Here is a 22,362-nt window from a genome sequence, read left to right on the forward strand (position 1 = left end):
GAGGAGCCATCTAGGAAGGAGGGGATGTGAAAAGGGAATAAGAGGCTGCCAGTAAAAAGGTTTCTATTAAGCTGGGCATCTCAGAGGAGACTGGAGCTTACACACACGAGGCATTCTAAGAAATGGTACAGAATTGCTCGTCTCATAATTATCTTGCCAACTGCTAAACAATCTTTTTTTAAAAAAAAAGAATTGTTATTTAAAGCCTGCTCCTAGAGGCTGTAAACACCCGAGGCATTTTTGGTTTTCCGTATGTGCAGGGTGAGCAGAGTGGCCTTCCTAGGTTTCTGAAAAAGCCCCCAGACACAGAGAAGCAGACAGTGGCATATAGACGTCAGCAGGGGAACACTGAAAGATCTGAATGATATGGGTAGGGTACCAAGAATGTGAGCTACACACCTCTATTCATAACAGAATTTTGAGCTCCAATCAAGGCATGGATATATTCTTATTTATAAATTACATAGAGATAATTTTTCCATGATTATGTATATCATAGTACATACACAAAAAAACCTCTTTTAGAGAATGATATAAAAGTAATTGAGAACAGAGTTTCTAATACTTTCTTCCTGCAAGCCAGTAGATTGTCCCGTACAGCCCGGGGAGTGTGGGCACCCCCAAAGTGGAAACGAGTGCCCTGGGAAAGGAAAAATTCCATTTCCAAGATCCAGGCATGTGAGAATTACGTGAAATTAAATATGTAGACTTGCGGCTTTTGGTTCTTGGAAAAATAGAAAGGTATAGTGGGTTGCATGCAGTTCTAGCTGCATTCCAGCTAGAAACAGATTGAGACAGTTCAGATTCACAGGCACTTGCAGGGCAAGTTTTCAATGTCACTGTGGCTTTACCATGTAGGCAAATTTGAAAACAGACACACTAAATATTGACTACAAGAAAAGAAAAATGTGTATTTATTCATCCAACACACATTTATTTAGCATCTATAATGTGTTGTGCCCTGACCTATAGTGACCCAAACAGATTAGCAGATCTCACCCGATCTTGTAGTGCAGTGATTTGAATAGCAATGATCTTTGGATCCTAAGCGACCCAGTTTGGCCATTCCCTGATGTCATTGTTTTTCCCCATTTCCATTGTTATTTTTTGAGAACATACAGATGCTTTTTGACCCATTTGTTGTAAGAACCTAGCCTCTTGATCAGTTGCATTTACAAAATAACAACATTGATAATTTCATAAATGTGTAAGATTTACAGCTTACAAAGAACTTGCACACACATCTCATGCATAACTCACAAAACCTCTTAATTATTTCCCAATAATACAGGGGAATCATGGACTCAGGGGCTGACCTCCAAAGACGCTGTTGGTGGTAAATTGTTAGAGCCCCAAGATGTGACTTAAATTTAGGTTTTCTGACAGAGGTGTGCTGCTCGTCTCTATGCTAATCCATTACACAGCCAGACAGGAAGAACTGTCAGTAGATTCGGATCAATTTCTCTTTCTATAAAAAAAATTATAAGCTTAGTTAAATTGTGTTAGATAAGTGAAGGGTTGTTTATAACAGTTCAGCCTCCCCTTAGCTTCTTCTATGGCTTTCATTAGGCTCCATCAAAGCCTACTCTCAAAACCAAATATAAAAATAATTGTTAACTACTAACATTGATTCTGTGATCTTCCTTTTAAACTCATCAATCTATCTATCCATCTATCTATCTATCTATCCATCCATCCATTCATCCATCTATCCACCTAGCTATCCTTCTATTTTTGTAGTCAGTTGCCAGTTATTAAGATAATCAGAATTGCTTTCAGAATTAATAATTGGTATAAATTTCAGAAGAGTTTGAATTTAGGTGGCAAATTCATAATAAGTGAGAAGGTAAGCTATAGCATCCTCTGATAATGTGTGCAGTTTACTTTTTATCTGTCTCTTTCTAACTGAAAACTAACAAATATAGCCCCAATTAAATGCATGTAAAAATTGGAAGCTGGTGGGATAGGGTATTAAACACAATCCTAGATGACTCTTATGAACTCATACCATAAGCAGCCACTTTTTTTCTCGAGCAAACTATAGTGAGAATGAAGCATCTTAGACTGAGAAGGGATTAGGACGACCCTGAATGGAATGGGCAAATCATAAACAGCTAGGCCCTTAGAATTTGGTTGCAGTCCCAAACCCAGGTCAGTTTTTAAACATGACTATCAGCTAGGTATCCTTTCTCCACCATACAATAATAGATAACAACCTTAATAAGACGTGTAGACATTAAACTTTGAAATTCCACAGTAAGATGTAAATATTTGCTCTATCAAGTACAATTTAATATGTTTGTTATACAGCAACTGCAGAGCACAGAATTTTGTACTCTTTGGATGTTTATGATAAGGTACACATTATTTGCAAGTTTTTGCTTGTTTCCTTGTTCAGTTTTTCATTATCAAACAAACAAAGCTTCTCAGCCTGGAATTAACCTGCAGTCTGGAAAGTATACATTATGGCCAGCAACTTTAAACAATAGGCCAGAGATGAGAAGTGAATGAATGAAATTCTGACACAGAAGACAAACAACAGAAACTCATTTGGGCTAGTGTAGGTGTAGGTTTTCTATTCTTCAACCAACGGTGGTGAAGAGGATCTCCCTTCACTTTATGGAGGCCATGCTGGTTTGGAAAGTTCATTGTTCGACACCATGGATCTCCAGGTGGGTCAAGTTTAGAGATGCACCAACCTGGAGGACTCCATGCTGTTGAGCTGTTCACAAGCAGCGGACACTTCCAACTCCATCTTCCCAAGAACTAAATGGGTGTCTTCTATAGTGTATGTGCAAATCTCCTTCAAAAGGAAATCTTACTCTTCCTGCTTTCAAAAATGGGAACAAAATTCACACCTCAGCATCCAAATATTTGTTATTTTTGTGGATATTGTTAGAGCCGGTATCACAATGTAATCTACTAGGATGAAAATAAGTATTAAAAGATTTCTCTTTTAAAAAGCTGATTAGAAATGATAGAAGTATAAGTAAAATATTTGCTTGTGAATTTTAATTATGTACAGAATGAATTTTAGTAACAGGCAAATCTAGCATATAAGACTGCAATTTTCTAAAATTTAAATTTATTGGATTTCTAAAGTTGGTGTATCAGCATATTATTCTTAAATAATACGCCTTTTGTTTTACAATATTTCTCATTTTTATTTATATCTTTAATTGGCTAAATGTTTTATAATGTTAATTAATAATGCTGAAACAGTCACTCTTGTGATGTTTTAATAACTCTACTAGTGTTTTAACAGTAATATGGCCTTGGGGTTTGGTTTAAAGTAGGTGTTGTACATGATATTAAGGAGATGACCTTTATCAAATGTTTTATTTTTCATGTATTGGAATTATCATATATATTTTTTCTTATTCAGACTATGTGAAGTGACATGTTATTTGTTTTCCTGATACTAATACATTTCTAAATCCAATGGCTTTGTCATGATATGTTACTCTTTTAATGTACTATTGAATTCCATTTGCTACCATTTTACTAAAGCATTTTGCATCTACATTCGCAAGTGAAATTGACTTAAAAGTTTGTTTTTTTAATTTGTGAGTTATCTTTGGCTGAAATTTATTTCATAATCACTTGATTATATAAAACCAATTGGTAGCTTCCCCTTCATCCTTATACTGTTGAAAATTTTACATAGAACAATGATCAATTCTCTAAATGTTTGAATGGCCCTTCCTGGAAAACTTCTGGTAAAAAGCTCAAATCATTTTTTACAACAGTTTTAAAAATTATTATAACATTTTTCTAAGTCACTTGCCTATTCACATTTTCTGTATCTCTACTCATTAATTTTGTTAAATTATAGATAGCTATCATTATCTATTTAAGAAAAATGCTTGTAGTATTTATCAAATAATTGTGCATATGATTCTGTTAAAATAATTATTCTCCAAATTTATCTTTCTTTTCTTTTTCCCAATATTAAATGTTTTTCTCATGCTTTTTTGCCAGAGCTTTGTGGCTTTTGATTTTTATAATTTATTACTTATCTTACTTTTGTAGTTACTTCTTTTTAATTCTGTAGAGGTTTTTGTTTCCCTTTTTAAAATAATTTCTTGAGTTGAAAGCTTAGTTTCTTCTGCATTATAAAATTTTGATACTTCTTCTTTAATATTGGGAACATTTTATAGCTATGAATTTGTTTCTGACAACTGCTTTAGTCTCATCTAAATGTTTAAAATATAGCCTGGTTAACATTAAGGGAGCACAGGCTTGCTGCTTTTCAGTCTTTTGGCTAAGACCAGGTGAAAAAGAGCACGGGTTTAGAATCAAGGAGCTTAGGTTTGAATTCTGACAGTTTCACACATGTTGTGAGAGGGACTTTAACTCACTACACTTCTGTATTTGTAATTTAGAGTGAGTATATTTACATTATAGTGCTTTGTAAGATTAAATGAGATATGTTTATAAGTGTATAGTACTGTGATGATAGCAAAATCAAATGTTCAACACAAATATTAACGTTGGTTGAAAATTATAGTTTGGGTTGTTCTTTTTTGTATAATAATTTTAATTTTTAAAATCTGAAGTGCTAGATGTTTGTTGCTTTTGTTGTTATTTCAAATTGTCTTACAAATTTCTAATTTTATTGCATTTTGCCCAAATAATATGGTCTTAGAATGTCTATATTTTGGGAATTTTCTCAGCTTTTCAGTTTTTGAGTTGTTTGAATAACTGAAGATCATTTTCTTTGTTGAAAAGGGCCAAGATATACACACACATGCACACAAAATGCACTCGTTTTTTATTTGTATTTATTTCCCATATTCATTATATTATTCATTTATTTTTGTTCTTATTTTTTTAAATAAAACTACCTGATTTGTAGCTGTATTTGCATTTTTTGCACCTATCATGTTTGAATCAAATTCTGTTGGTTTTTAAACATATTTTGAATTTTATACATAACTAATTAAACTATTTTTCTCTGTTCTGTTCAATACACTTTGCTTGTAATTCTAGTTTATCTGAAACTAATATGGCTGCTTCCTATTTCTTCCGTTTTAGTTTGCCTAAAAAAATTTGTCATCATTTTATTTTTAACTATCTGTGCCATTTTATTCAGATCAATCCCCTTTAAGTATTTTATAATTAGAATTTATTTATTTATTTATTTTGATCTTCCAGTCTCTGCTTTTAAATTGGTAGTTTAATTCTCTCATATTTTCTCTTCTCTTTTTTGTGGTTTTATTATTTTTACTTCCCTTATGTTTCAGTATTTTCTCCCACATATTTTTCAACTTTCTCAAAATATTGATTGCAAGAGTATCTATCAATACATATTTTTAAATTTAATTGCTTCTTAGTTTTACTTTGAAAAACTATATTTTATCATTCCATGTTTTTCTGGAAATTATCAAAGCCAAGACCAAAATGTTATTTTTTTTTCAAATTAGCATTTGTTTATTTCACACTCATTTTCAGATCTTTGGTAATATTATGTAGAGTCTTAGTGTCAAATTACTACTATTTAAAAAATTTTGTTACGTATAATTTTTTTATATATGTAACAAAATTTACAATATGTATATATGTGTGTGTATATATACGCATGTTTTGTGTGTATATATGTATACATATATACTCACATATGGTTTGTATGTATATACGTATATATATACACACACATGGTTTGTGTGTGTGTACATATATACGCACACATATATATGGTTTGTATGTATGTACATATTATACATACATATGTGATTAAATAATTAAAAATATTGGAATAAAACAAATGTGTGTGTATGTGTGTGTGCACACACATATACATGGTTTGTATATATATGCATATGTTATACATATATGTATGTATTATATTTATATATGTATTATACATATGTAATATGTGTTTGTGTGTGTATGTGTATATGTATACATTTGGTTTTTATTCCACACATTTGGTTTTTTTAAACCACACATTTGGTTTTTATTCCAATATTTTAAATCATTTGCCTTATACTGTAGAATTATTACTTTGCTAACTTTTGTTTCAGTGATTTATATGAGTCCTTATATAGCAGGATATATTTGTAACTTTTTTCTAATTCAGTTCTTGAACAATTATTTAATACTAGTTTTGTTTTAATAAACTTAATATTTTGAGCGAATGCATATCTATGTATATATTTCTATTGCCTTCACATATGAAGGTCAGTGGTCACTTTAAGGTCAGTGGTCCCCAACCTTTTTGGCCACCAGAGACCAGTTTCCCGGAAGATAATTTTTCTAGAAAGCAGGGTTGGGGATGGATGGTTTTGCGAAGATTCAACGGCATTACATTTATTGTGCCCTTTTTTTAAATATTACATTGTAATATATAATGAAATAATTATAAAACTCACCATAATGTAGAATCAGTGGGAGCCCTGAGCTTCTTTTCCTGCAACTAGATGGCCCCATCTGGGGGTGATGGGAGACAGTGACAGGTCATCAGGCATTAGATTTTCATAAGGAGCACACAACCTAGATCTCTCACATATGCAGCTCACAATAGGGTTTGTGTTTCTATGATAATCTAATGCCGCTGCTGATCTAACAGGAGGTGAAGCTCAGGCAGTAATGCGAGTGATGGGCAGTGGCTGTAAATACAGATGAAGCTTCGCTTGCTGTCACTCACCTACTGCTCTGTTGCCTGTTTCCTAACAGGCCATAAACCAGTATTGGTCTGTGGCCTGGGGTTGAAGACCCCAGCTTTAGATGACTACAAAAATCTTGAATTCAAAACTTTCTGTACTTCAAGACTGTAAGTGTGTCTTAGCCAGTTCATAAAAGTGAAGGCACAAACAACAGTTGCTTGACCTTCTCTCTGGCCATGAACTGGGATGGTTTGTCTTGATGGAACCTGAGAACTCATCACTCAACTGAATGGATGTTTGTGAGAAATAGTCTAAGCTCTTCACTTTCTCACTCAGATTATCAAGAAGCACCAAATCAGGAATGTTCTAGTTAGTTCAAGTGATATTTTTTATTTCTAAATTTCTTCTTGAATCTCCAAATTTTTCATATGTAGGAATCATGAAATTGAAAGTGCCCCATTGTGCCTCTCTCTTGAGCCTAGGGGCAGCTTATGTAATATGCTTCTGTTTTGTACACTGTCTCAGCCAAACATACTTACAAAATAGGCATTACCAGGTCAAAGAATAAAAAGAAGTTTCAACAAAAAAAAATCTTATTCCTGTATTTTCTCAAGTTTTGCAAAAGTTACTTTGCAACCCATTAAGTTCTCTCTCCCCAGACTACGAAGGTGCCAACGGAGATTCAAGAAAGGGAGAGTAGAACTCACCACGCTCTCTGATCCAGAGCAGGGGATATTTCGTCTCCTACCTCGTTTTCTTGTTTCTATGACCAGTATCATTCTGCCTTTCCAAAGTGATGCTTCTCCATTCCTCCCTAAGGAATAATGGCTTGACTTCTTTGGAGATGTCATGAAAGATTTGCAAAGAAATAAGTTGAATTTATACTTCAAGTATGACTATCAATTTATTGATGGGAAGTGGAAAAAAGAGCCTTCTAAGCATAGAGAATAATAAAAATCATACCCATCACATGTTTAAGGACTTAGTATGCCTGAAATTCTAAGCCCTTTCTAGTTGCTAACTTATTTAAACCTCAGAAGAGCTGTATGAGATTACAGTTTTAGATCATCCTTCTATCTTGTACATCCAGCAGAACAGTTTTACGTCATCCTTCTTAAGTAAAATGAGTCTTTAGTAATTTGCTCAAGGTTAAACATCTAAGAAATGAAAAGAATAGTTACGAGGCTCTTATTCTTAACTACTGTGCAATACCACCTCAATACTTTAGCATTAGCATGTTTGGACTGAAGACTCAGTAAGACAGGGCATAAGTAATTGTGTTTACTCATAAACAAATTTATAGTTAGATTACATTATTGCAATACCTCTGTTAATTGGATTTTTAAATACAGACTGTGGTGAAGATTTTATCAGCCTGTAAAGTAGAAAACTGAAGCCGTTGGCTGACACAGGTGAGGCCACTTTTCTTTATACATTAGGTAGAATCAAGCATTCTCATACTCACTGAATAATTTTATCTCTTCTCTTCCCTCTGACAGCCAATGACTAAGTTTTGAATGATCAGGTATTACTCCTCATTCAAAATGAACAAGTCCATTCTGATTTTCAAAGCCAAATTTCTGACGGAATTAATTTATCTATAAATTTTAGTTATTTTGTTGAAGAGTATCCTGCAAAAGCAAAAAAATCTATTTTCACGATCTACAAGTTTCCCCCATGTCAGTGAAGGAAAGAGATGAAATAAGTATTAGAGAATAGACTTGTAGACCCAAAGCTAAATCGACATCTCTAAAATATGGGTGATATTGCCTTACTACGCACAGAATTTGAAATGCCTAGTCAATCACTAATATTGGCATTAAGTGACAGGGAGATTTTTACACTCCTTTGAATTATGAGTTTTTTGTTTTGTTTTCTCAATGAGTTGACGAGTCTTTGCTGTGATTTTATGCTTTCTTTTTTTGTGTGCTAGTTATGTGGTAATATGTTTCATATGCTGATCAGTCAGGGACATACATGAATCCCACTGGAATTTCATCTCATTGACATGGGAATTATTCTGGGCTCAATAATTGCTTCCAACTCTTATTATTTTGTTCTCATGATGGATATTTGTGAGAAATATTTGTGATAAACAAAAAGGAGAAGATAATACATGTACTCACAATCTTGTACTCACAGACAATCTTGTTCTCTGACACATACATGGCACATAGAGTTATATTTATCAAAGCATGTGCTCTTGCATTTTTGGAGAGATGGTAACAGACGATAGTATTTACTGATTACCATATGCCAGGTCTAAGGCTGTTAAAGGGTTACTTTATTTAACCTTCATTACAACTTCATGAGTTAGGTAATAATTTTATGTTCACTTTGTAGATGAGGACACTAAGGCAAAAAGAGTTCAGATAACTATCTCAGGTTGTCACAGCATATGAATATTGGTCCTAGGATTTTAATGCAAAAATTCAGCTGCAGATGTCAGGTTTATAATTATGCCAAACTATGTCCCAAGAAGACGTGCTGTATGTATATACGTACATGCATACACATACACACATATATGCATACTGTCATGCACTTCAAGCATGTTTATATAGAGTCTTATATGCAAACCTACCTAACCATACACCTTTAGATGCACTTGCTTCTTCAATTTACATGTACATGTATAATTATTTCTTATATAACACAAATTTATATAAATATGCATAAAAATACATTTGTAGCAGACCACTTTTTGTCAGAGAACGATTGACTTTAAGATACTAAAATCATCTTGTACTAGTTCATTTGCAGAGTATAACAAACAATGGGTGAAAAAGCGTTATTGGTTGGATACATTTTTCCTCCATGATAAAACTGTACATACACATACCCCCCCCCCTTTAGTAACTGAGTGAGTAGTGGCAAATGTGATTTTTAGCCAAGGTGAGGGGTTGGGCTGGAGCTAGGGCCAGGGAGGCAGGTAATTAGGGAAGAGAGTAAAGACAACATTGTATTTGGATAATGTAGGCAATTCAAGCAGACAAAAAGATGCCTGTTTAATCACCTCATATTTAATATTTAATGCATTGCCAGGTTCCTGATATATAAAGTGTTATTACTTGATAAACTCTCGGCTGATATTAATTACCTATTATTTGATTAGCATAGTAAACATACAGTACACACATTAATTCTTTTAGTAACATTCTATGTCTACATGACCCTAGTGTTTCCTTATTTTCAGGGAGTTTGAATTGAAGCCAAGTCATTATTGTAGCAATAAGATGGGTTCTCTGACAGGATTTTGAATAATCTTTCAGAACTTTAAGGCCCTTATATGAAAGCACCAAATGCTTTATTGGCTCAGCTACTACACCTGTCACCTTTGTAAGATGTGAAGACTGCAGATCTCTTTTCATCACTGAGATTCACAGAATAAAGCTTTCCATATTTATTAAGGGAGGACATAAAAAGGAACATGATTGAAGGTGTGTACACACTTGTGCACAGCTAAACCTGCCATCATTCTTTCCTCTCCCACCTTTCAACAGCATGTTGTCTTTGAAAACTGAAATCTGGCTTTTTAAAATCGTTGTTGCTACTTTTCTGTTTTGTTAGTGATGAGTAGTTTCTAACTCCTGACTGTATCCTTCTTGGGGTTTGGTGTGGTTATTTAAAATTAAGTGTGTGTGTGTGTGTGTGTGTGTGTGTGTGTGTGTGTGTATGTGAGAGAGAGAGAGAAACTTGGTGCCAAATGAAATCATTCAAATTATAGTCACTCAGTTGTCATTCCAAATGGTGTATTTTAAATTTCCTTGTTGCTTCATATTTTATATGTCCCCATATACAAATTCTATTGCTAAGAAGTGGAGCTGACATTTCATGGTTTTTGTCACTTACAGAGAAAACTAGCTATTTCTGATCTCTTCCACTCAAATAGGCTTAGTTTAAGAGAAGAAACAGAACCAACAGCCTTACTGTATAATGATCCTAAGTTATTCATTTAGTGAGTAATTTTTTTTTATTCAGCAAACTAAGAGTTGGGTTTCAGCAATGATATGGATAAAAAATAATGTTTTATCACTTCATACAAATAATACCATAACTGAACACGTATAAATAATATCTAGTAATGTATCCAGTAAAATATTATCTTAGATTGATAACATCTTAATCATAGCACCAAAAAGAACAAGAAAAATGCAAAGATAACATTTATATAGTGTTTTCTGTGTATTAAGTACTTGGATAAGTATTTGACAAATCTAACCACTCTATAAATTAAATGCCATTATGTTTCTCAATTTACATTTGAGGAAACTAAGGATCAGAATACATATTTAGTAACTTGCCCAGTGTCATACAACTAGTTTCTGGCAGGGCTGGGACTCAAAGCCATGCTTCTCACCAGCATGCTGTGCTGACTAATGTATTTGGAACCTTGGGCTGTATCTTCACGTACATACTGGGTTGGAAGAAGCAGCTACCAAGTGGCAATGACTGCACTTGGTGACGAGAGAACTTAGCAACTAGTCACAATCTAGGTCATTAAAATGTCCTTTAAATGTCTCCGTTTAATCCATTTTTCCGTTTTCAAACCTGTTTACATATTGAATTTTCTTGTCTCTTTTATGTAGGATTTGTAATTCAGGTAAATCTGAGTTTTTCTTATTTCTTTTCTCCTTCATACAATGATATTTTTATAAATGTGGATTACAACAAGCCTTAAGGCAGCTTATTAGATATTGTGTGTAAAGGAGGATCTGCCTTTTCCATCGATTCCATTGAATTCTCACACTATCATCCATAAAATTCTTCCATTTTTTACATATTATAACCATATTTAAAAAGTTATTTCTATGGATAGTACTTTCAAAAAATAAATTAAGAATAATGGGCTAATGGTGATTTCTATTTTCTTTATAACAGTTTTTATTACAATTTTGTCTTTGCAATAAAAAGGTGATTAAAACACAGGTCTTAATTTTTATATCTTCATATGGTTGTCTTTTTATAGGATTTTTTAAAATATCATAAAGATAATTGAAAGTTTCTAACCCCTTCTCTTTCAATAGCATTGTGGCTCTCTTTGAGCAAGATATGCTTAAATATTTACTTCTAAATATTGGGTGCTGTCAAAGAAAAAATAATCATTGGAATTTGACTTTTTTCAGCCTTCTACAAATAGTCAATTTAACAAATATTTATTGAGTACCTATCATGAGTTATCTTAAATTATCTGCTGTGGTTCCAACAGAATGCCCAAAAGAATGTCTTCTTGCTGATCCATGTATATCATAGCAAGAACAAAAATATTTCTTTGAGAAAGATAAATCCCACTTCCTGTCCTGAGAAAACTCAGACCCTGTGCCCTCTTCCTGTCCTTTCACTGCAGTCTCTTCATCACACTTAACAGTACCGTCACTCTATTTGGTGGGAACAAGTCGTCAGGACACGTAAAAGGCCTCCTCTTTCTTATCTTATCAATGGGTAGCAGAGCCACCGTTTGAACCCAGAACTTCCAGCTCTTGATATTGCTTCTTAGGTGGTAAAAACCTTACCACCTAAAGTGCTATTATTTTTGATGAACAATAAGACTGGAGCCTAAGACATCCTATAGATATTAATTACAAAAAGATAATTAAAACAGATAAATGTTTACCATTCCTAACACAAAGCTGCTATTTGATTTTAAATAAACAAATAACAACATACACAGCATTAATGTATCTAAGCCTTAGTTTCATCCTCTATGAAACGCGGTAATAATGATACACATCTCATAGGGTTGTTATACCAACTAAGTGAGATAATCTGGTGAAGAGTTGACTGTGATGCTTGGCACATAACCCTCAGTAAGTGTTATTATGTTAGTATAATTACTGTTTAATTTAGCCCATCACTATTATGTAGAAAAGACAGAAAGAAAACCTAGAATACAAGTGGAAAACTGATTTTTATATGTTATTTCATAGTAAATAAATTTATAACTACTGCATTTATAATACATTAAGCTCCTGACAAACTATCTAACAATTGAGTATTAAATACCTATCCAAATGCTGTCATAATATAAAACAGATTATTCCATTAATTTACATAATAAATGCCTTTGAGCATCTTCTTTGTGGCTGGCATTATTCTGATTGAAAGATTTGGAATAAAAATAAAATAAATAATGGATTAGCCTATCTATTATTCAAGGTGGCAAAATACCAGCTTTCTATTTCCACAGGAAGGAGTTATTTAAAAGAATCCATTTTCAGAAACAAAAATTCCTTGGGAACCTAACAGAAGTAATCTGTCAGTTTCTAGAGGAGATCTCTATAGCACATTCCTCTAGTTTTGAGGAGATATTTCTTCTCAGCTTACATCCACAGCAAATATATCTGAACTGTCTCTCTCAAAGATTGTAGGTGTGTAATAAGGTAATTTTGCCAATACCTTTGACCTAATAACCAATACCTAATCACCAAAATAACCAAAACCTGATCACCAAAATAGCCAAAACCTAGTAATTTTTTTTGAGACGAAGTCTCACTCTGTTGCCCTAATAACTTATGAACTACCATTTCTGAGTGCCTACTAACTGCTTATCACTTCAATGACATTTGCTTTTTGAAACAATGCTGTGAAGTGGGTATTAATTTTAAAAGTTATAAAGCTGAAGCCCAGAGAAACGAACAAAGGTGTAGATGGACATATCTGGGATTCTGACTATAACCATCCTTCTTTTTCCATTAGAGTTTACTACCCCCACTTCTGGCTTATTTCTCAAAACTCATTTTCAAATGCGGCACTATATCAATTGGGATTGACAGTACATTGTGCCAAGAACAGTGCCTTACCCATTTGGTTATTTATTGTCAGTTTAATGTATTGGATGAAAAATCTTGATCTTATTTCAAAAGATTCATAAACACTACATGTGAAACCCAACTTTAACTTCTTTTCTCTCCTGCCTAACTCAATCTCCTATCTCGCATCAGGATTCCAAAAATACACATGCAATTGCTTACCTCCGCTTCCTTTTATTTCATTTTATTATTGTTCCAATTGTTAGTCTCCTTTCCCAGTCTGTGCAATTTTTCTCAATTGATTATGCAATCACTGAAGTGGCAACCTCAAACTCATCTAGTCTCCAGGTGATTGCAAATGGTTCATAAAACAGCATCTAAAGAAAGGTTATCTTTGAAAGAAAAACAATTACAATTTTCATTCTTTATTGCTTGTGATAGTGCTTAGTAAAATAATAAGCACTGTCAGCCTGCCTATTTCAGAGAAGCAGAGCAGAGCTCTTTGGAAAGTACTATAAGGCATTCACATTGGGTATCCACCTGGGAATGGCTTCACTTTTCTCACTTCTGAATAGAATCATGCAGGAGCATCATGACCTGCACCTGGAGCAGCCCATGATGGAGTCAGAATATGTCCCTTTAAAATAAGGCAGTATTATATAGGAGAAAATAAGGCAGTATTATATCAGAGAAACTAAGGCAGTATTATATCGGAGAAAAAATGTTACGTTTTCTGATTCAAGTGCCACCTTGATGATAATGTTGGATAGTTCTAAAAAGTAATACAACTTTTTTGAGCCTCAGCTTTCTCATTTATAAAATAGGAATGTTAATCAAACCTACCTTATCTCCCATATTGAACCATTCAAGGGGAACAGCTGAGATAATGCAAATGACAGGTTTGGGTAAATTGTAAATTACATACAAATGTTTGTTATTATAATGAAGTAGACTCTGCTAAGTGAATGGCAGATTAACTCTTAAATACTTTTAGTTTCATAAGAAGGGCATTGGTTCTTTTAGATTATTGCTGATTTCTAACAAAAAGAATTGTGATCCTACAGTGCTAGTGAACTAGAGAGAGGGGATAATGCACTCACCAAAGTGTCAGCCCTATATGAAGAGTATGACATGTAGGAGTTTTAGAGTATGACTTTTAGGAGTTAGCATCATTAATGAATTACAGGCTTCTACTGTAATGCTGACATCATTCTGGTTAAGAAATGTACTTCAGGATTAAAGGGATATATTTAGGAAGAGAAATGTGTAGCTACGGCAAGTCTCATTTTGATACTTAAGGGAAAGGCAACTATTAGGAGAAATGATTTAGTAAAGTTAAATAATTTTCTTAAAGTTATAAGTACAGTCTTACATTATCAATCTTGGGTTCAACTGAACTAATTAATTAAGGCTGTGCATGCACACCATCAGATTGTTACTGCATAATTTACTCACTGAGAAAAGTCTATTTAATTTTCAATTCCTGAGACTATAATGAATCATTGATGTGACTAATTTACCTTCCTTGAATTGACTGATAGGTTTTAAATTGAAGTGATCAGTAATGTGGGCATATTAATCCCATTTTATGGTTTATATATATTATTAAGAAATCAAGAATTTTGAAGTATTGGAACATGTTCTAGTTTATAGGGAGACTGAAGAATCTTATAACCTCTCAACTAGAATTTCTTCTCTAGACTTACATATATCAACTAGTTCCAATGCCTACTCACAATTACTAAATTGAGAGAGAGGGTTATGTTGGTAGCAATACTGAGAAAGGAAGGCTAACAGAAAAATGTCTACTATTATTCTTTGTGACAAACTCTTGTCCACACTGCCAATGCGCCAACCTCAGTGAATTCAGTACATAATGACTCCAAACAATAAAAAATATGGCAAGCACAAGTTATGTTTTCCAAATCAGGAAGCATTTTGAAAAGAAACATTTTTTTTTTTTTTGGTTCTTTGAAATAGTGAAAGTGTGTACTGGAGAATCTCACTTTCTTACATAAATTAGGAGCTTATATTATCCTATTCATCTTTGTATAAATTCTGTCAATTTCCAAGCCTGTCCCATTGTGGGTACTTATATATTGTTGTTGAATTCATAGGGAAAAGAATAATCTAACCCCATGGTGCAGGCCCCATTCACAGGAACCATTACTATATAATTCCCCACATTTCAGCTGGACTATGCACTGTTTATAGGGAGAATATTGTTCTAACTTTCCTATATACCATCATTACAATTGCCATTTTGGTTTTCATATGAGAACTCTTATTATTGGAAGTGATATAAGTGTATCAATTAAATGTAGTCTGATTAAATGCAGCAGAAAACAGCAGCATAACTAAAATCAAATCTTGTCTTAGAAATAAGAAAAACTCAACATAAGGATGAATACATTTAATCCTCATTTTAAATAATATACTATCCTCTACAGAAAAACATTTATTATAGAATAACAGGTCTGCCTTGGACTTCATTGAAGAGGCTATTTTATTTTTCTTTCATATTTAAAGAATTTCATTTTATCTATAAGATGCCCTCATAATATGAATTCTGAGGACCATATTACTTAATTTAATTGAAAATTATTTTATGCCTACTCTGTTTCTGTTCTCGCAAGATTTTTTCTGTATTCTAATTTTTCCTCTATATCCACATTCCGCTTCAAAGTTTATATTGTCCTCCTCACATATTCCCTTTTATTTGCTTATCTCTTTTATCCTTGAGTTTGTTTATTAACGTTTCCTCATTTTTAATATTACATATATTAATATTAATATAATTAATATACCTGTTTTTATAAACAGCCACTGAAAAATGCTATGTACAATGTTATATTAGGTTCTTCATATAAAAATACAAAAGCTAAATTCTTATTACAATTTAGTATTGGGAACATTGACAATTTATTCTATCATTCTCCCTCTCTCTTTCTCTCTCTCTCTCTGTCACTATGTATGTGTGAATGAATATGTGTATACTTTCTTTAGTTATCGAGAAACTTAGTCTCAGATCTCAGTGTTTTAATTCAGTTTCACAAAAATTCCGTGTATATATTTTTATTTATTACTTATTCCCTATTTTTCATTGACTCCCGCTCTCCTGACCCTTGTATTAATGATTCTAATATATGCCTTTATTTTAAAGCTTCACCAACTCCTTTTTGCAAATAAGCATGTTATGAATTTAAAATGAAAACATGATACTTTTTACATACAACTCAGTGACATTCACTATTTTCAGCTTTCTCACTTTTTTTTTTTTTTGCTTTCTTTTATTTGTAGGCTTGTCTGCTTACTATTAATACCTGCTCGCCGTCCTCTTTCCTTGCCTCCCCTTTCTCCTCTCTTCCTTCCTTAGATGTTCAAATATTTTCTCTGTTCAGCATTAATTACCATAGTCTCAATTTTCTTATCATTTCCTATCATCTGATGTGGGGAAGTGATGTGTGGATAATAAGCTACATGCATCTCTTTGCCTCCTGTTGGTTCATAACAGTGTGAGAACATATTACTGCTTGATCCATTGAAAGGAGAGGATGGTTGCTGGCTTGTCCACAGGGCCAGAATCATAAAGGGATCCTGAGAGATCAACGGGCTATGTCTCCCAGGGTTCCACTCTGCATTACTAAACCATTAGAACTATATTGCACACATTAACTACTTTTTGCAAGGACAGAATGAGGTAAACAAGGATGGATGCCGGATTGCTGCCAGCTTTCACCAGCACTAATGTACAATCTTAAGCATTTAAACCCAACTGTGAATCAATATCACCATCTCCCCAGAAAATACAAGACCAGACTGGGAAAAGCTATGATACAGGATTTTTAAAAAATTTCCATCACATCGTCCCATTGAGAACATTTCTCTCTTCATAACTGATTGGCCAGTAGGCTTATTGGGTAGGCTTATTAGGGTAAAGGAGTAGTTGGAATCTAGCCTAAAAAGGTAAGTACAGTCAGATAGGATATGAATATTTTGTTTTGTTTTCCTGAGGTCTTACTCATGTGCATAATGTACCTAATGAACAATCCATCATGGAGCAGACATGATCAACTTGAAAACTCAATAAAAGTAGACACATGACACATAAGACCTTTGTTTTAGCAAATAACTGATTTCTACTGAGAAAGAGAGAAAGGTTTTAAGAAATGGGGAAAATGAATGAAGGAATAGAAAACAGAAAGGACCACCACGTCCATGTGGAATATAACGCTTTGTCTTCCCAACCAGATCATAAAGCACTGAAACTCGGTGCTGTTCACTTTAAAGTTTTAGGTGCCTTGGAAGGGTTTCTCAAGCTAATGAATTACATAATGAGTCCTTATATCTCATTATTTAAAAGAGACGGAAAGTTGAAATTCTCTACTTCAGCTCATACCTAAGGTCCTCTATTTAACATATGGATATTTGATGAAATTGTGACTTAAAATTACTAGTTACTAACAACTAGTATTTTGTTTCATCTTTTCATAGTAAAGAGCAGTAAAAAGTTAGGTGACTGAATTTTACCTTAAAACTATACTTAAATTCTAAGATATAAAGTCTTTTATAATTCATACTCCTGTGTTCACCCATCTCACTGTTGCTACCCTCAGAATTTCAGGCTCGTAAAGTGGCTCATAACCATTTGCTGAAAATATTTCCCTGAAGTAACAGTTTTTTTAAAAAAAATATTTATTTATTTACTTATTTATTTTATTAGAGACAGTGTCCCTACGTTGCTCAGGTTGGTCTCAAACTCCTGGGCTCAAGTGATCCTCCCCTGTTAGCTTCCTGAGTCATGAGAGTACAGGTGCATGCCACCATGCCAGGCTTGAAGTGACAGATTTGATATTGTCAGTAAGACTGTTGATTCTCCAGGCTGGTGTTATAGAGAAATTTCCAGCAGCCACTGATATATTTTAATAGAGACTGGCTTTCATCTGTTCTCTCCTTGGAGAGAACTGCAAACTGAGGTCCTCTATGCCATTGCATAAGGAAGTATAAAGATGAGAAAATCTTGCTGAAAGGTTTCTTAACAAAGTGGAAATCTGAGTGTACTGGATAAATAGCTATCATTAATGGTATAAATACTTTGTCCAGGCAATTAATATTTGGAACTTTTGTGTAGCTAGCTATTTCCAAAGTGCAACGTGGCAGAAAAGAATTGGCCATTTTTCTCTATATTATCCTGAATAGACAACTTTTGGAGACCCCTAAGACATGTTATAATATTTTATCTTTCTTGTTCTTGGTTCAAGACACTGTACGAAGACAATCATTTGTCTGGCATTACTGGGGAAGAAATGACATTCACAGTATAGAAGTGAATTTCCAAAAAGTGGTGGTATGCACTTTTAAATTTAAAATTTCTTAAAGAGACCATACTAAGGTCAAGATGCTTTTACTAAACTTTTCAATCAGATAGAAGTACTTCTTTAAATGTTAGATATTATCATACATTCTAAAGCTCTAGTGAATATGGTTTACCTTAATTTGATAATTAAAATAAATATTAGAATATTAATTAGTATTCAAATTACTTGAAATCTCACATTCATAGTTATAAGGAAGCGAATATGCTCTTACTAACTTGCAAACCTAGTCAAGTTGTTCTCCTGTTTAGAATTCTTCAATAACCTCTGTTACTTATAGGATAAGTCCATATTCTAATAAGTCCTTCAAAATCATGTTTCTACTTACCACTCCAGTTTATTCTCTCTCTCCCTACCATGCTTAATTCTGTGACCCTATAAACCCATGTATAGTTCCCCCAATGTACCGTGGTGTTGTACAGGTCTATGTCTCTGTTGTTCTACTTTTCCAGAAAGCCCTTTCTCTCCATTTCTAGGGGCAATCACCCACTCAACTTTCATGATTCTATTTGTTTCACATCCTGCACTAAGCTTCTTCTGACTTGTTACCCACCTTAACTTTTACTATTTTGGCCCTTTCAGGTCTATTGGGTTCTTATGTATACTTCAGTCAAAGTGGTCATTGACCTTCGGATTGTTTATTTCTCTAGATATTTATCTCATGGTGATGTAGTCTTTTTTTTTTTTCCTGTATTCCTCAATGTTTCTCAATAACTAGGATTTCATACTGCTTCAAAAATGCTTATAGGATTAGAAAATGCAATGTAGTGAAGCTCCCAGGGGATGCAGAAATATGGTGACATTTCAACCTTATAGGGTGACATTTCAACCTTATATGGTGACATTTCAACCTTAATGAAAAAACCCCTGCTATTCTGATAGCTGTGCATTTTTGTGACTGATTTTCAGGTTTTTTCATCTTTTCCTGTTTTTTCAGGCTCTTGTCAGCTGTTGCTGTCAACATATGAACTCTGTGTGTCCCCTTAGTTATGATAGTGAAACATTTTGCACCTCAGTTCCTTTATTTTATAGTTATTAGTAAAACAAATCGAGGGTGCATAATGAAGTGATTAAGTAGTTGACCACCCATGTTTGCAAGTGACTGAGATTCTGAACTCAAATGAGGTCTCACATTCATTTACATAGTTTGAGAACATACTGTGTTCATCATCAGTGACGAGTGGAGCTCATCAGCTCTGCATTGTGAATTTATACTGACCACATTTTTGAGGCTCTAGATAGCATATTGAAACTGCAGCTTAGAACATCTCTGGGGGAATCATGAAGGCACTGACCCGGGGGGCTGTTGCCCTACTGCCTTTTGCCCTTACAGGCTGGGCCACACTTCTTTTGTTCTCTACACCCTAAGCATGTGTAAACCATATTTGCATGTTAATTATTTTGGGAAAAGCAATTACAGCCACCTTAAGCTCATCACACCTTAGATTCCTATCATTGTTCCTCAAAGCATAAACTCAAAAAGCCTCTAGTGACTCAGTTTCCTCTGTGGTCTCAAACTCATGATACTCAGTGTTTCCTCTTCAAATTCTTCATCAGCTCACTTCTGCCAAAGCTTTCCACCATCACCTTCACATTTCTTGTTACTATCATGAAAAATTCTCCTTCCCAAGGAGACTTGTGAGAGGGAGGATATTTAGCTGTTTTCCTAAATATCCCTTCTAACTTCTGGTGTTACTTTCCCTTAGGGGCACCACTTTCTCTGCAGCCATCTCAAATGGAAGATGCCCTAGAACCTCAGGAATGAGATGTGGATATTGGAGTCCTCCAAGCTTCCTAGAAAATGCTTCCAGACCCTTCTACACAGTGGTGGAAAACACCCTGCTCTCCTGTCGCTCAAACCTTGCTCTTCTCACCCCTGTCATTTACTAACCTCCAGGTCGTTCTGTCTCCTTCTTCTCACCCCTGTCATTTAGTAACCTCCAGGTCGTTCTGTCTCCTACACCTGGCACAATCTCCTTAACTCTGCTTTGAGTCTTCCCATCATCCTGGGTGCCTGAAGTGTCCACACTTATAGTAATTTAGTCTCTCAATCCCTTCTCATTGTCTCCAATGAGGTCTGCCTTTACTCCATTTCAATCATCCAAACCCGGAAGACCATCATCATCTGGAACAGCTTACATGATCTCTTAAAATCCCCCCAAAAATCATTCCATTCTCTGAAGTTCAAGTTGATAGCTCCCCATTCTTACAGCTCTCTTATTCCAATTGCATGTGTCCCTTGTGCATGAGGACTTTCAGCATGTGGCCTCTTTAATTTACCTGTATTGCTAGTTCCCTTCTTTCTGCAATTCTCCCTCTCATTGGTTTAGATTCTAAGATACATCACTGCAATACTCTTGCCATTACTTCACATTACTTTCCCCACTGCCTTCTTGTCACCCCTACTCAGAAAATCACCTTTCCTGGATAAAAAGTCAGCCTTCTCTGATGCTACTTTTTGCCCCCAAATTGATGCTGTAGAAACATACCATTCATGCAATTTTCTTTCTTTCTTTCTTTCTTTCTTTTTTTTTTTTTTTTGAGACAGATTCTCACTCTCACACCTGGGCTGAAGTGCAGTGGCATATCTGCTCACTGCAACCTTCCCCTCCCAGGTTCAAGTGCCTCAGCCTCCCAAGTAGCTGAGATTACAGGTGCGCATGCCTGGCTAATTTTTGTATTTCTAGTAGAGACAGGGTTTTGCCATGCTGGCCAGACTCATCTCAAACTCCTGACCTCAAGTGATCTGCCTGCCTCATTCTCCCAAAGTGCTGGGATTACAGGCATAAGCCACTGTGCCCACCCCATTCATGCAAATTAGAACAACTGCAAAGTCATGCTCTCCAGCCTCAACTGACCCCTGGGAGATGCTCAGGAGTCAGCATTGATATCTATTCTCTCCCGGAGCTCATTTGCTCAAGCAGCAACTTTGGTGTCATCCTTGACTCTGCTTTCTGTCCTGCAACACATCTCATCTACCAAAAATCCTGTCAATTTTACTGTATAAGCATTTCCCAAATCCCTTTGCATTTGCTCTGGCACTACCTTAGTTTGGTCCAACATCATATTTCCCCTAGATTCATGTAATAACATTTTTTTAAGTAGGCTACCTCTCTGGCCCTGCTCTTCTCTACATAAGTAACTAGTGTTATTGCTTGGAAATGCAAATCTGTTCACTGGCTTAAAGCTTCTTGTACTTCTTAGTAAAAAAGCCAAAGCTCCTTTATATAACATTCAACATCCTCTGGGATCTTCTGCCATAGCTTACTATTCATTTATATCATTCCATATTCTATGTCTACACACATTTATCTAAAGTTCCCTCATCTTCCTGCCCTGTCTGAGCTCCACCACACATCATATTCTGGCTTTCCTCTGCATCTTGGCGCCTGTGACTCTCTCAAATTGGCCTAGATAATGTCAACTTATCTTTTAATTGATGAATTGGAGGTTATTATTCTGGGAAGCATTCCTGGACTCTTTCCTGAGCAACTAGGAGCAATTAGAAAGTTTTACTGACACTCTGATCTTATTACCAAAGGCTCTGTATGTTGCATTGTTTTTTCTTCTTTCTTTGCATTTTTATGCTGACCTAGCCTGAGAGAGATCATTTTGGGTTTTTTCTAAGGA

The 22,362-nt window shown here is 34.6% G+C and overlaps 1 protein-coding gene and 1 non-coding gene across 5 annotated transcripts in view; both read left to right on the forward strand.

The window, feature by feature from the left end:
- Positions 1-22,362, forward strand: part of CHRM2 (cholinergic receptor muscarinic 2) — a 151,020-nt gene that overhangs the window by 31,988 nt on the left and 96,670 nt on the right. The window lies entirely within an intron of this gene.
- On the forward strand, positions 2,626-2,735 carry MIR490 (microRNA mir-490). The gene has a single exon (NR_106418.1). It is a non-coding gene; the product is annotated as a microRNA mir-490 (primary transcript).

This window comes from Gorilla gorilla, chromosome 6, assembly GCF_029281585.2.
Source record: "Gorilla gorilla gorilla isolate KB3781 chromosome 6, NHGRI_mGorGor1-v2.1_pri, whole genome shotgun sequence".
Classification (NCBI taxonomy): Eukaryota; Metazoa; Chordata; class Mammalia; order Primates; family Hominidae; genus Gorilla; species Gorilla gorilla.